The sequence below is a fragment of the Rhinolophus sinicus genome, linkage group LG04, assembly GCF_036562045.2.
Source record: "Rhinolophus sinicus isolate RSC01 linkage group LG04, ASM3656204v1, whole genome shotgun sequence".
Taxonomy (NCBI): domain Eukaryota; kingdom Metazoa; phylum Chordata; class Mammalia; order Chiroptera; family Rhinolophidae; genus Rhinolophus; species Rhinolophus sinicus.
Window position 1 is genome coordinate 97,981,255 of NC_133754.1, and position 16,651 is coordinate 97,997,905.

At 39.0% G+C, this 16,651-nt stretch overlaps 1 long non-coding RNA gene and 1 pseudogene across 1 annotated transcript; both read right to left on the reverse strand.

The window, feature by feature from the left end:
* Nucleotides 1–9,345: 9,345 nt before the first annotated feature.
* Nucleotides 9,346–13,538, reverse strand: LOC141571310 (uncharacterized). Its single transcript, XR_012496075.1, has 3 exons — nt 13,180–13,538; nt 12,983–13,083; nt 9,346–9,400 (listed from the first exon to the last, which is right to left on the reverse strand). It is a non-coding gene; the product is annotated as an uncharacterized LOC141571310 (long non-coding RNA).
* On the reverse strand, nt 10,493–11,996 carry LOC109449886 (elongation factor 1-alpha 1; annotated as a pseudogene).
* Nucleotides 13,539–16,651: the final 3,113 nt, after the last annotated feature.

The following is a 16,651-nucleotide window of genomic DNA, read 5'->3' on the forward strand; positions in this document are numbered from 1 at the left end:
GAAGGTGATATTTGGGCAAAGATTTGAAGGCAGGGGAGGAGTGAGCCACACAGACGTATGAGGGGTTTGCAGTCTAGGCAGGAGTACCAGCCCGTGCAAAGGCCCTGGGGCAAGAACATGCCTGGTATGTTATAAGATGGGCACAGAGGCTGGAATAAAATGAGAGAGAAGGAACAAGAGTAGGAGATGACACTAGGAAAGTAATGGGGTCCAGATCAAGTAACTCTTTTTGGCCACTGTAAGGCTTTTATGTTGAATGTGATGGCTAGCCATTGCAGGGTTTTGAGCAGAAGTCTATATGCTTGTATTGACGTAACTTTAAATGCATCACTTTGGCTGTTGTATGAGGGGCAACTGTAGAAGCAGGAAATGTATTAAGAGGTTACTGCAGTCGTGCAGACAGACAATGGTGGTTCCGACCAGGGTGCAACCATGGAGTGAGTGAGAAGTGGTCATACTCTGAATATAATGTGATGGCAGAGCTAATGCAGTGGCCAGACGTGTCAGAGGAAAAGAGGAATTAAGATTGACTCCAACAATTTGGGCCTGAGCAATTGGAAGTATGCAGTTGTCATCAACTGAGATGGGCAAGTCTTCAGATGGAGCAGGCTTGGTGGGAGAGGAAACCAAGCGTCCAGTTTTGGACAGGTTCAGTTTGAAATGTCTATTAGACAATAAAATGGGTAGGTCGTATGGATAGTGGGATACAGAAATTTGGGATTTGAGTGAGAGGTGTGGGGTAGGCATTAAATTTGGAAGACACCAACATGTAGATGATATTTAAAACCATGAAGGCTATATAAGATTATCAGTGGAGTGAGTATAGACAAGAGGAAAGAAAAAAAAAAAATCAAGGACTGAGCCATGGGACATTCCAATATTAAGAGGTTAGGGGGGTGGGGGGAGGAAGAAGTCAGCCAAAACGAATAAGGAGTGACCTGCAAGGTGGATGGAAAACCAGAGTGTGCGGCACACTGGAAACCAGGTAAAGGAACATACCAAGAAGCAGGAAGTAACCCACTTTGTCACCTGCTGATGCTACATCAATGAGGATGAAGAGTGAGAACGGACCATTGCATTTAGCAACATGAAGGTCATGGTGGCCTGGACCAGTGAAAAGTGGGTGGAGTGAAAGCTTGAAAGGAGTGGGTTTAAGAGAGAATGGAAGAAGAGGAATTGGAGATGGTGGATACAGATAATTTGAGCAAGAACTGTTGCTGCAACGGGGTGCAACGAAATGAAGGGTAAGGTGCAGTCAAGAGAAAGTTCTGCTTGTTAAGACAACCTGTTGTGTTGTGAGAACGATCCAGCAGAATGAAAAATTGGTGATGTGGGAGAATTAGGAGCATTGCACCAGTGCTGCTCTTGAGAAGGCAAGAGCAAATGGGATCAAAATCACAAACAGTAGGAGTGGCTTCAGACAGCGGCATGGAGAGCAACTCTGTGGAAACAGGTGGGGAGGCAGTTTGTGGGTGTGGATAGCTGGTAGGTGAGGGGGCGACTAGAGCCCATGGCAGTTCATTTCTGGCTCATTTTTCTCAGGGATGTAGGAATCAAGGTCATCAGTTGGGAAAGGGAGGGGACAGATGTTACCCCAAATCCTGAAGACATCTGATGCACCTTACGAGTTTTCTTGTCCTGTTTCATTTTTAACCTTTGCTTACCTTTCAGTTGTTTCTCTCTAAGTATCTCTCAGGAGAGGGAAGAAAATGAAGAGGGGGAAGAAAATAGGACAGGAAGAAGCAGTGCATGTGTATGCAAGAGAAACAGGAATCAATCTAAAGAAACACAAATCTCAGTGACAGGGAAAAAAATGCACAATAAGAGAATCTAGAATTTTAAAATCCTTCAACTTTCAATGAGCACCTTAGTCAACAAAGGGGGACAATTCGCTCTCATTCCCAGCAGATACCACATGTTCCTTTTTTGTTGTTGTTATCTTTGTGTTTGACTTGTTTCCTTTCTGAGTAGAGTAGTCAGCATTCCTATTATCTGATGAGTCACGTCGGGCCGAAGCCTTTCATCTGGGCACTTCTTGGAGGAATTTCTTATTGAAGGACGGGAAAATAAAATACGTTCTACAAGTTTTCATGTCTAACAGGCTATGTTAACATTATACTAACAACAAGGGTATGAAAGTGTTCTTCGGGTAAAAATTATTTGGAGCCCAATACTACTTTTACATTTAAAATGGCACGTTGGGACTCTGTCAGAGGATCTTGAAAACATAAAGTTTTTACATTTAAGAATGGTATCGTTTAAGAATGGGAGACCAGGAATTACCTTATTTCGAACTGCGCTTGCTTTAGACCAAGCACACTAATTTCACAAATCTAATTGAGTCTGCTTTCCCTATGAGAACTACCCTACTTTTTAAAAAAATCTATACTAATACAGGTAGTTTCTTTATTTTAATTGTGGTAAAATACATGTAACACAAAATTTGCCACCTTAATGATGTTTAACTGTACAGTTCAGTGGTATGAATTACATTCATACTGTTGCGTGACTCTCACCACCACCGTCTCCAGAACTCTTTTTTTTTTTTAATTTTTATTGGGGAATATTGGGGAGCAGTGTGTTTTTCCAGGATCCATCAGCTCCATGGAAAGTCGTTTTTCAATCTAGCTGTGGAGGGCACAGCTCACTGGCCCTTGTGGGAATTGAATTGGTGATGGTGTTATGAGCACTGAGCTCTAACCACTGAGCAAACCAGCCGCCCCTCCAGAACTCTTTTCATCATCCCAAACAGAAACTCTGTCCCCATTAAACACTAACTCCCCATTCCCCTTCACACAGCCCCTGACAACCACCATTCTACTTCCTGTCTGTATGAATTTGACTCTTCTAAGCACCTCATATAAGTGGAATCATACAGTACCTGTCCTTTTGTGTCTGGCTTATTTCACTTAGCGTAATGTCTCCAAGGAGAAGGATGTGACTTTTAATTACTTGTCCTTCCTGTGAGCAGATGGGACCCACTTTATGTTACTTACGTGGGGGTACATTGACCAACTGAATGATCCCAGAAGACACGCTTACAAGGCTGGTTAGCTAGTGACATTTATGGCAAAGCCATAAACTCTGCTGGTTCAAGACACTTGACAACATAAGTCAGAAAAAGTTGGCTGTAGGCATGAAAGAGACCTTCTCCACCATATGGCTTATTGTGGAGCAACAGTGGACACCCAAGTTCAATGCTTTCTAGAGAGTGGGGTCATTGAATGAACTTGCCCCCTCCGAGGCTGCCACTGCTGTGGGTAACCACAGCAGCAAAATTGGGAAGTTCATGGTGTTTCTCTATAAGCTGAAGGATGGGGTTTCAGAAAATACAACCATGCAGCCTAGCCAACTCTGTTTTCTCACTCCTTGAATGTCAGCAGGCCCTAGGAGCCTTCTGCTGTTTGAGGATTTGTCACGTACCCTGGTGTTCCAAGGACTTGAGGGGATCAGAGGTGGTGTGACAAATTACAGCTGCTTTCAACAACCACAACAGTAGCACGCCCTTCTGTGGGAAGAGGACCTTCCCTAGACAGAAGCAGCTTCCCTTTTGTGGCTCAGAGGAAGGCTGTTAAGACAGTTCCAGGGGTGACCTGGCCTGAAAGTTACTGCATAACAAGGCTGACCTTTGGAATAGTAGGCTGCTGACTATCCCCTCTGAATTCCCCTCCAAAATGAAAGTTATTCACTGATAACGTTCTGTGCCCGAGTTTTATTTTTTTAATTAAGTGTAAAATAAGAGAATGACTGAAAATTTTCAAAGTAGTTAAAAGAATCAGATTAAGATTTTACTTTTTCTCCTACATCCAGGAGCTGAAGAGCATTTGGCTCTGGGATTTCTAGAATCCGTGTACTCATTTGCATTTCCCCCTTTCTCTCCCTCTCCTTCTGTCTCTCTCTGTTAAGTTTGTCACAGATAAATCATTTACATGGTTCAAAAATTTAAAGAGAAAATAAACAAAGGTAGAGAATGAACAGTCTCCTGTCCCATCTGTCTGGTCCCCACCTTTTTCCCTTTCTGGTAATCACTAGCAGTGGTTTCTTAGGTAACTTTGCAGAGATGCTTTATAAGTAAAACTGATCATATATTCTGATTATTCCTGTCCTTTTGCACTAAAGGATGGATATTGTACATAGCATTCCACATTTGATTATTTTCTGTTAATACATCCTAGAGATATTTCCATCTAAGTATATCGAGAGCTTCCTCACTCCTTTTCACAGCTGGAGAGTAATTTCAGCTTGTGGATATACACAAGTAGGTTGTTCCTACATATTTGCTATTCCAAATACTGCTGCAATTCCTAACATTGAGATATAAGCAAGTATTTGGGGGGGGTCAGGAGGGCTTAATATTCCCAGAAACAGAATTACTGAATTAAAAGCTATATGAATTTGCATTTCTGATAGATACTGCCAAAATAACTGCCATAAGTCTTTATTTTCCCATATTTTCACCAACCAAGGGTTGCCAACTATGATAGATGAAATATCTCTAGGATAGATATTTTCTTTCTGTGAACTTACCATTTTCATGTCTTGTTTTGAATAAAACTGAGAATATTTTCATATGTTTAAGAACCATTTGCACTTCCTTTTCTGTGAATTGTTTATACTTTACCTATTTTTCTATTGCTTGGTGGTCTTCTGATTTCTGGAAACACTTTATCTATTTGGGAGATCAGCCCTTTGTTATGTGAGCTTTCTTTATGTATATTTATATTGTGTTTATATTTTTGTTTTGAATTCTTTTACTGAGGTTAATGTTGCATATGATAAAATGCAGAGATCATAAAGTATAGTGTGATAAGTTTTAACAAAGGTATTTACCTATGTATCCATCTCCCAGATCTGTTTTTATGCCAGTAATGTACTGTTTCAGTTACTATAGCTTTGTAGTATAGGTTTAAATCAGAAAGTGTGATCCCTCCAGCTTTGTGTTTTTTTTCAAGATTGTTTTAGCTATTTGGGGTCTTTTGTAGTTCCGTACAAATTTTAGGATTGTTTTTTTCTATTTCTGTGAAAAATGCTGTCAGAGTTTTCATAGGGACTGCTTTGAATCCATAGATGGCATTGAGTAGTATGCACCCTTTGACAATATTAACTCTTCTGATCCATGAACACGGCGTATCTTTCAATTTATTTGTGTCCTCTTTAATGTCTTTCATCAACATCATATAGGTTTTGTTCTATAAATCTTTCACTTGGTTAAATTTATTCCCATGTATTTTATTGGTTTTGATACTATTGTAAATAGGATTGTTTTCTTTATTGCTTTTCAGCTAGTTCATTGTTAGTATAGAAAAGCAACTGATATTTGTAAGTAGCTTTTGTATCCTGGAACTTTCCTGAATGTATTAGGTCTAACAGTTATTTTGGTGGAGTCTTTAGGATTTTCTAAACACAAAATCATGCCATCAACAAACAGAAACTTTTACTTCTTTCTTTCTGATTTGGATGCCTTTTATTTCTTTTCCTTGCCTAATTGCTCTGCCTAGGACTTCCAGTAAAATGTTGAATAGGAGAGGTGACAGTGGGCATCATGGTCTTTTTTGTGATCTTGAGGAAAAGCTTCTAATCTTTCCATTATTTGAGTACGTTAGCTGTGGGTTTGTTATTTATAGCCTTTATTATGTTGGAGTATTTTTCTTCTATACCAGTTTGTTGTGAGTTTTTAATCATGAAAGGATATTGAATTTTGTCAAATGCTTTTTCGGCATCTATTGAAATGATCATATGATTTTGTCTTTCATCCTATGAATGTGGTGTATCAAATTTATTGATTTTTTTTAATGTTGAACCATTCTTGCATCCCTGGAGTAAATCCCATTTGATCATTGTGTATGGTTCTTTTAATGTGCTATTGAAATTAGATTAGCTAGTATTTTTTTAGAGTTTTTGTATCTATATTCATCAGGGGTATTGGCCTATACATTTCTTAAAGTATCCTTATCTATTCCTGGACTTTTGTTTGTTGGGAAGTTTTTGATTACTGATTCAATTTTACTAGTAATAGATCTGCTCATTTTCTATTTCTTTATGATTTAGTCTTTGTAAGTTGTATGTTTCTCAGAATTCATCCATTTCTCCTAGGTTGTCCAATTTGTTGAGGTATAATTGTTCATTGTAGTCTCTTATGATCCTTTGTATTTCTGTGGTATCAGTCGTAACTTCTCTTGCATTTCTTTTAATTATTTTGCATTGATTTAATTATTTGAATCCTCTCTCCTTTTTTCTTGATGAGTCTAACTAATGGTTTGTCTATTTTGCTTATCTTTTTTAAAATATCAGTTCTTAGTTTCTTTGATTTTTTTTCTATTGTCTTCGTAGTCTCTATTTCATTTATTTCTGCTCTGATATTTGTTATTTCTTTCCTTCTACTAACTTTAGGCTTACTTTTTGTTCTTTTCTAGTTCCTTGAGATGTAAAGTTAGGTTGTTTATTTGAGATCATTCTTGTTTCTTAATGTAGGCATTATTTATCCCTGAACTTCCCTCTTTGAACTGCTTTTGCTACATCCCTTAAGTTTTGGTATGTTTATTTCCATTTTTATTTGTCTGAAGATATTTTCTGAGTACTCTCTTGTCTTCCTCTATGAACCATTGGTTGTTCAGTAGCATGTTATTTAATCTCCACATATTAGTAAATTTTCAAGCTTTCTTCTTGTAATTAATTTCTAATTTCATTTCATTTGGTCTTAATATGATTCAATCTTCTTGAATTTATTAAACTTGTTTTTTGGCCTAAGATATGATCGATCCTAAAGAACATTCCATGTGCTCTTGAGAATGTGTATTCTGCTGCTTTGGATGAAATGTTCTGTGTATGTCTGTTAAGTCTATCTTGTGTAATGCGTCATTTAAATCCAACGTTTCCTTCATGATTTTCTGTCTGAATGATCTATCCATTGATAAAAGTGGGGTATTAAAGTCCCCTATATTATTATATTGCTGTTTATTTCTTCCGTTAGGTATGTTGATATTTGTTTAATATATTGAGGTGTTCATATGTTTGGTGAATAATTACAAATGTTATATCCTCTTGTTGGATTGACCCCTGTATCATTATATAATGCCCTTGTTTTTTGTTAGTCTTTGTTTTAAAGTCAATTTTGTCTGATATCAGTATTGCTACCCAGCTTTGTCTTGGTTTCCATTTGTATGAGATATCTTTTTCCATCCCTTCACTTTCAGTCTGTGTGTGTCCTTACATCTGAAGTGAATCTCTTGTAAGCAGTATATAGATGGGCCTTGCTTTTTAAATCCATTCAGCTACTCTGTGCCTTTTGATTATAGAATTTAGTCAATTTACATGTAAGTAATTATTAATAGGTTTGTATTTATTATCATTTTGTTAATTGTCTTCTGTCTGTTTTGTAATTCCTTTGCTCCTTTCTTTGTTTTTTGTTCTCTTTCCATGTGAGTTGATGGTTTTCTGTAGTGGTCTGTTTAGATTCCCTTTTCTTTATCTATTGTGTATCTAGTATAGGTTTTGCTTTGTGGTTACCATGAGGCTTACACAGAACAATTGATATTTATGGCAGTCTATTTTAAGTTGATAACATTTAAGTTCGAATGCATTCTACATGTTTACTCCCCACCCCACACTTTATATTTTTAATGTCACAATTTGCATTCCTTTATCTTGTATATCCATGAACAAATAAAATGATTGTAGTTATTTTTACTACTTTTGTCTTTTAACCTTCATATTAGCTTTATAAGTGATTAACTCCACCACCTTTACAACATTAGATTATTCTGAATTTTACTATATATTTGCCTAAAGTATAAAGAGATTTACACTTTCATATGTTTTTCTGTTACTAATTAGTACACTTTTGTTTCAGCTTAAAGAAGTGCCTTTAATATTTCTTATAAGGCCAGTCTAATGGTGATGAACTCCTTTAGTTTTGCTTGTCTGGAAAACTTCTCTCCTTCAATTTTGAAGGCTAGTTTTGCTAGGCAAAGTATCCTAGGTTGCTAGTTTTTTCCTTCAGCACTCAAATATAGCATCCTCCTCTCTCCTTGCCTGCAAGGTTTCTGCTAAGAAATCTGCTCGCAGGCCCATGCTGTTCCCTTGTATGTGATAAGCTTCTTTTCTTTTCCTGTTTTCAAGATTCTCTCTTTGTCTTTGATTTTTGACAGTTTTATTATAATGTATCTCAGTGAAATCTTCTTTGGGGATTGTTCAGTTTCATGTACCTGAATGTTTGGACATATGTTTTTAATTCTTTTGGGTAAACACCTAGAAATGGAACTGTTGGGTCAAAGGATAGGCATTTGTTTAAACTGATTAGAAATGGCCAGGTATCCAAACTGACTGTACAAGACTTGTAGCTGCTCTACATCCTCACCAACATTTGTTACTGTCAGTGCTGAGTATTCAGTAGGTGCCAAAAACATGGATATTGATTCATCACCCCATTCATTTACTCTAGATTTGCCAATACTCACAACTTTGCTGCTTCCTGAAATCTTTTAAATGTGCTTTTGGGCCTCTTTACCCAGGCCACATCATCAGTTGCTTTTGACCCTTTCTTTCATGGTTCACTAAGGACTCAAAGTGTAGCAGGTATTCAATATAGTCCAAAGACTGATTCTTTGTCTTATAATCCCTGCATTAACATTCCAGATTCAGAGAAAGTCCACTCAAAAGTTCAGGACATGCCCAGACCTCGTGCAAAAGCCTAGAACAAAAGTCTTTTGGTGCTACTGAAAAAGAACATTGGAACTTCTACTCAGAAGAACACCCAAGTTATGTCAATTGGAATTGATCTCTCACAGGAGATAGTTTGGGTGTAGAAATTTTAAAATGTTAATATACCTTTAATTCTCACAATTCTCATAAACCTTCTGTCATTCTTAGCATTTGGTTTCTTCTTCCCTCAAGGATGCTAAATAAGGACCAGTGGGAATAAGGCAGCAACTGCAAGAGCAAACATTGTGATTTGTTTTCTCCTTCCCAGGCAATGGGGGATGGGGAGCAATTCAGACCCTGGAAGAAACTCTGATCCTTTTCTTCTGCAATGCAGTCTCCCCATTCCCTTGTATCCACAGCTTCGTGTAAGGGGAGAAGACAGAGAGAAGCACTGCTTTCCCCTGCACATGCAAACTTTTATGCAAAAATCTGCCGAGGAAAGTAGAAGAAATTAACATGTCCTTTAGCCCATAACGGACATACAAATATCTGTCCACCCACCAACAGAGATTAAAATAAAGCTAGTGTGCATAAGCTTAATGCACTGTGAGGGGAGATAATGAGAAGGTAGAGAGCAGGGACTGACATGATCTGATTTATATTGTGAAAGCCTCCTCCCTCTGGCTGTTATGGAGAAGGCTGGAAGCAGACATACCTGTTCAGCGGCCATTGCAATAATCCAGGATAGAGATGATAGGTGCTGCATGAGGACAAGACACAGATTGTGAGTAGTAACCTAACTTAATTTACTTTGAAGCAGGAGTCATAGGATTTTCTGACACAATGGGTATAGGATATGGAAGAAGAAGTAAGGATGACTTCAAGATTTTTGGCCTAAGAAAAATGAAGTTGTCATCCACTGAAAGCAAGACCACAGAGGGAGCTGGCACGGCCGACGAGGGGCCTGCACTACTGGGGATGTGAAATTCAAGATGCCTGTTTGACTTCATAAATCTGGGAAATCATCGCGAGTATGGAAGTACCTGGGAGGGTGATCTGGGAAAGAGAGCAAGGGAAACGAGTTTTTAACAAAATTCAGGATAAAGAGAACATCCTCACCTCTTTTTTAAAATTTCAGAAAGATCGAGTCCTTGAACTCTGCTACTTTCAATCTCCTGAACCTCATCTAGTAAAGTTCTGTTGTGGGCATTATCATGTGGGAAAGATAAAATGGACACGACACATGAGCTTTACACCCTGTTAGACATGGATTTCTCCCCTCTTGGATGACAGCTGGACATCCCTTGACTATAGGCGCCTGGTAGGAGGCAATGCAGCATGCCCAGTCCCCATGTGAAACCCTGACTATTTTCCTAGTAGCTGAAACGCATTACCAGAGGGTTGCCTGACAGAGCTGGGTGGTACGCGTTAGCAGCCAGCACCACCCCCCTTTAAAAAAAAAAAAAAGCAGCCTGCTGACTTCCTGTGTAAGCCTATGGATCTCTCTGGGTATGTATTAGGCTGCAGAGGATCCCGATCCCAGAAGACTCAATCGGTGCAAACCCAGCCAGACAGTTGAAGCCTTACAGGACTGAGATATGATTCCATGTAGCTTTTTCTACCAAGGTCACTATTCCAGAATCGTGTTGCTTACATTCTCAGCTGTGTGCTATCTCCAGTTCTTTTTTTTTTCTTTTTTCTTTTTCTCATTAAACTTTGTTTTATTGGGTCTCAAAATTCTGTGACAGAGTTTTGGTCAAGTTGTTCCCATTAAAAAGCACTGATTTTAAAAACTAGTAACTTAAAAACTGCCACACACAAAAACCAAATGGTCTACAAAACATTTTCCTTTCCTTCTGAAGGTTTTACGATGCATTGTAATCATTAACTAGTCTTTTACTATTACACTTAAATGGCCAATTGAGACAAACAGTTCTGAGATGTTCTTTCACCACTGATTAAGACTGGGGTGGCAGGTATTGGGGACAATACTCATTTAGCCTTCTGAGCTTTCTGGGCAGACGTGGTGACCTTGCCAGCTCCAGCTGCTTTCTTGTCCACTGTTTTGATGACACCCACAGCAACTGTCTGCCTCGAACAGCAAAACAGCCCAAAGGAGGGTCATCAGAGAAGCTCTCAACACACATGGGCTTGCCAGGAACCATGTCAATGATGGCAGCATCACCAGAGTTCAAAAACTTCAGGCCATCTTCCAGCTTTTTCCCTGAACGACAATCAATCTCCTTCAGCTCGGCAAATTTGCAAGCAATGTGACCTATGTGACAATCCAGTGTGTATCTGGCACTGATTTGGCCTGGGTGGTTCAGGATACCCACCTGAGCCTTGATGCCAGCTGCCTTCATTGATGGGTCATTAGTGCTGTCACCAGCCACATTGCTACGATGAACATCTTTGACAGGCATGTTCTTGACATTGAAGCCCACACTGTCCCCAGGAAGAACTTTACTCAGAGCCTCATGGGGCATTTCAACAAATGTACTTCAGTTGCAACACTGACCGGAGCAAAGGTGACCACCATGCCGGGTCTGACAACACCCGTCTCCACTCGACCCACAGAGACAGGACAAACACCACCAACTTTGTAGACATCCTGGAGGGCCAGACGCAAAGGCCTCTCAGCTGGATGAGTGGGTGGCAGGATGCAATCCAGAGCTTCAAGCAGCGTGGTTCCACTGGCATTGCCATCTTTACGGGTGACTTTCCATCCCTTGAACCAAGGCATGTTAGCACTTGGCTCCAGCATGTTGTCACCATCCCAACCAGAAATTGGCAGTAATGCTGCTGTGTCAGGGATGTAGCCAATTTTCTTAATGCAGGTGCTGAGTTTCTTAATGATTTCCTCATATCTCTTCTGGATGTAAGGCGGCTCAGTGGAACCCATTTTGTTAACACCCACAGTTAGCTGTTTCACACCCCGTGTGTAAGCCAGAATGGCATACTCATGGGTCTGCCCATTCTTAGAGACACCTGCTTCACATTCACCAACACCAACAGCAATTTTTAGGACAGCCTGAGATACGCCTGTAATCACATTTTTGATTAAAGTCTCTGTGTCCTGGGGCATCCATGATGGTCACATAATACTTGCTGGTCTAGAATTCCCACAGGGAGATATCAGTGGTGATCCCACGCTCGTGTTCAGCTTTCAGTTTACCCAAGACCCAGGCATACTGGAAGGAGCCCTTTCCCATCTCAGCAGACTCCTTCTCAAATGTTTCGATGGTTCTTTTGTTGATCCCACCATATTTGTAGATCAGATGACCAGTCGTGGTAGACTTGCCAGAATCTACATGTTCAATGACAACGATGTTGATTTGTGTCTTTTCCTTTCCCATTTTGGTTTAGATTTAGCAGTGTTTTTCACTACACCTGTGTTCTAGAGGCAAACCCATGGCAAAAGAAAAGAAAACAAAAGCCTCCAGTTCTTACTTCAACCAGAGAGCTCTAGGACAAGTTATGCCACTAATAGCAATTATAATGGCGAGTGGACATCTCAGCAGTTCGTATGTCAGGTGTACATACTTGACTTGGAACATACAAGGCAACCCAGAGAGATGCTGACCTTTCTGGGGCAACTTGTTTTCATTGGGGTCATATCTATATTCAGGTATTCATCGTTCATCCACTCATGCATTCCTTAAATATCTTCCTTGAGCCACAATTAGGTGCCAAAGCAAAAACTGACATCATCTCTACTTTCATAAAGCTTGCAAAGTATACAGAGAGACAATAAGCAAGTGAACAGATGAACAATGTCAGAAGGGAAAGGGCCCCACGTGGTGCCACGATAGCTTGAGGCACAGGGGAAGCTTGCCAAAGGTATCAATGTCATTTATTCTTTCCCATGGAATAAACAATGTAACTAAGTATAGAGGCTTTACACATAACAGATAAATAGATAGCTAGATCGATCAATAGATAAATAGCACTACTACATGGTAGGTAATTTTCTAAACACTTTATATATAGTAACTAATTTGATCACTATTCCATGCAATTAAAGTGCTATCATGTAAAATGTAGATTTGTACATTAATACTAAATTAAATTTTAAAACATAAATGTTGTATATTAAAATAAAATAGACATTAAAACTAAATGACAAACCATCTTAGTTTTCATGACAAAGTATATATAAGGCACTTCCCAAAAGCATAACCACGCCTGACTATAAATCACTCAGAGAAATACCCAGTTTGTCTGTAAAGAAGGAATGTCCCCAGGTAATCAGAGTATCCCTCAAGCCACCCCAGTGTCTTCTCCTCGCACAGCAGGAAGCCACCCACTAGCCCAGGAGTAAGGACACAACTCACAATGTTACCTTCGGGATCCTGGCCACCAACTCCTTTGTGAATCCCCTGAGGCAGGCTTGGGATGGTAGTTCTGGCAACAAGTCCTAAGAGGTCAGGTCCGAAGTCCTGTCTTAAGCAGAAAGAAAAACATCTGATGCACCGATTTCCTAGCCACCCCCAATTTGTGCACAATTGCCTACTTTTTCAGCCCCCACCCCCATCTTACCACCCTCCTCAGCAACTTCACTTCCTTCCATAATTTCCTGGATTCCAGGCTGGGAGAAGGATATTTCCAACACTTGCATGCATGACACAGTATTTCTCAGGAGCTGAAATACTGCTCGTTTCCAACATCACTGTTTCCTTTCATGCCCACTGATACTATTTTCATCTGTATTACCAAAAACACAGGCATTTGTAGCCCTGACTTTAAAATAATCTGCTATTTATATTTCTTTGAGAAAACGTGCCCTTTGATCCAAATAAATGTGCAAATAAGTATTTGGAACAGAATTTGTTTGGAAGTTGGACTCCTACATGCATTTAAATGGACTTTTCTGGAAGTAAAAACAGGGTAGAGATGCATCTGCCATTACTGTTTCCCAGGAAACTCTGTTCAGTAAATTCCACAGTTACGTAAAGGACACCAGATTTTTTCTTCATATTGTGTAACTATGAGATGACTAAAATTTAATACTAACAGCTCTTAAAATTATTCGGAAAGTGATCAGTGGCATTATATTTAGGTCTTAGTGTGGGGACAGAGCCCCAGAAAGCAGTTTCCAGGCTCTCGGCCTCACATGGAAAGGTGCTGGCTCAGGTAGTAAATGGCCATCAATTGTGATTGGATGGCCATCAGCTGTGGCTAGTTGGCCGTCAACTGTAACCAGTGAGCCATTGGCCACTAATATAACTGGTGTGGCTACACTAGCAGAAAAAATGGGGGCTAGCAAGAAGATGGTGGCTGAGCTAACAAGAGCGGATTGCAGAGAGGCGGATGCCGGCAGCGAGAATATAGTGATATGACTCCCCTACTTATGGCTCCGTGGGTGTTCCTTTTTGGCCTCACCATATCCTGTGTTCTTGTGCAGGGAGCAGGAGCAGAGACTCCCTGCACAATAAATGGCGCAGCAAGTAGGATCGCCCGCATGACAGGGAGTGTGGAATCTTTGAAATTTATGCTATAGTATAAGTGCTATGTAGTTCAAAAGAAATTAGTAGTACATACAGTCTTTTAAAATTCAAGTCACTTGTATATGGGAATTATTTTGCATTAATTAATTTCTACTTAATTTTCTTTTAAGTGTCTTCCTGGGTCTATGTCAAGGATTTTAAATCATCTTGGGTTATCGAATGTTTTATAAGAGGGAAATATAGGTAGATTCCATTGGGAAATAGATACATTGAGGTTAAAAACAAAACAAAACAAAAAACACAACCCCTAAAAGCTCAGTGGCTTTAATATCAGCATTTTACAGCAACTTTAACAAATGGACTTCTTTGTGCTGTGAGTGAGTGAGTATACAGCGGCTTATTTTAAAATGCTATCTCAGATAAATAATTTGGAAGAACAAATTATTCTTGAGAAAATCAAGATTTGTGCTTTTTAAGATATACATGTGATCCAGCTTTCACATGTACTCAATCAAATATTTCAAGCAAAGTTTGATAGCACAGGAAAGTTCTGGTGGTTAAGAGGATAAAAATGCAGTGAGTGTTTAAAGACCCAAATCCGGTCCTATTGCCTGATAGTAGACAACTATCCAGGAAGTTTTCAGAGCATGGAAAAAACGACTCGACTGTTTCATTCTGACCCTTCCTACTCCTAACAGTTTGAATTCTGAGATGGAGAAGTGAAACGTGGGCAGAGAAAAAAGAAGAAAAACATACAGTTAACTTTGTTAAGAGCTCATAGTAATATATCTTTAATGGTAATATCGCTAAGTGCTAGAATTTAACAACCTTTGAAACTTAAACACACCTTCAAAATGTGTCAAGATTCAAAACCTCAGGTGTCAAGATTGACAGTTATACCGATATTTAAATGTATATGTACATATATACTTGTAAGTTATCAACCTTTCATACATTCTTCTTCATCTTGTAACTGATAACATCTAGTGCCTGATCAATTACTTTGTTTCTCAATTATTATTTCTGAAGTTAAATCAAAAAGGTTTGTGAACAGGACGCAGATTAGGATTTAGCTGAGATTACTTAGGAGGAAAATACTGCATATTATCCAAAGTTAAAATGTAGCAGATTAAAATTTCCCCAGACCAAGTATTTCATAGGAAACTTTCTCTTCCCAGAAAAGGAAAACACTTTGATTTCATCCCATTTAATAGAAATATTTCATACTCAGAGATGGAACATAAGCAGTATGATGAAAATTGCATTCTGTAAGCAAAAGAAAATACAGATTGAAACAGGACCAATACATATTTCACTGGGGAAAACTATGCTCTGTTTAGATATGAAATGGTTATTCTAAATTGGGAGTCTTCTACATATCCTAGTTCAATTCAAGTTCCTGCCTCCCCAGCAGCCCTAGCTCTGCTCCTAGGAACACCTTGGTGTGAAGTACCATATTTTGCTGTATATAATGTACACTTTTTTGCCCAAATTTGTAAGGGAAAAATAAGGATGCACATTATACATGGGTGGTACTAATTCTGTATCTATATAAATGTTTTTAATTCTTTTATTTATGCTTATGAGTTAAAAGTGTAATCATAAATAAATAAACGCTAAAATTCCTTTATAATGCAAAAAAACAAGTACCTAAATATAAACAAATAAAAATTTGAATTAAAAAATTAAAATGAAAGATTAGTGAGCGCAGTGCTCATCACACCATCACGGGTTCGATTCCCACATGGGCCAGTGAGCTGCACCTTCCACAATTAGATTGAAAACAACAACTTCACTTGGAGCTGAGCTGTGCTCTCTACAACTAGATTGAAAACAACGACTTGACTTGGAGCTGATGGGTCCTGGAAAAACACACTGTTCCCCAATATTCTCCACTAAAAATTGAAAACAAAAAGATGGTGCTTTTCCTAGAAGAAAATGTAGGGACAAATTTTCTATAATTGGTCTTGGCAATGATTTCTTGAGCATGGCACCAAAAGCGTAGCCACCCAAAGTCAAAATAGACACATGGGACTACATCAAACTAAAAGCTTATGCACAGCAAAGGAAACCATCAACAAAGTGAACAGGCAGCCTATAGAACAGGTGAAAATATTTTAAAAACCTGTATCTTGTAAGGATATATAAGGAATTCCTACAACTTAAAAGCAAAAGCAAACAAACAAACAAGCCAATTAAACAATGGGTAAAGGACTTGAACAGACATCTCTCTAAAATGGACACACAGATGGCCAACAGGTATATGAAAAGATACTCATTATCACTAATCATCAGGGAAATGCAAATCAAAACCACAATGAGGTCTCACCTCACACCTGTTAGGATGGCTATCATCAAAGAAACAAAAGATAACAAGTGTTGGCAAAGATGTGGAGAAAAGGGAACCCTCGTGCACTGTTGGTGGGAATGTAAAATGGTGCAGCTGCTATGGACAACAGTACGAGGTTCCTCAAGAAACTAAAACTAGAACTATTATACGATCCAGCAACCCCACTTCTGGGTATTTATCCAAAAGAATTGAAATCATGATCTTGAAGAGATAT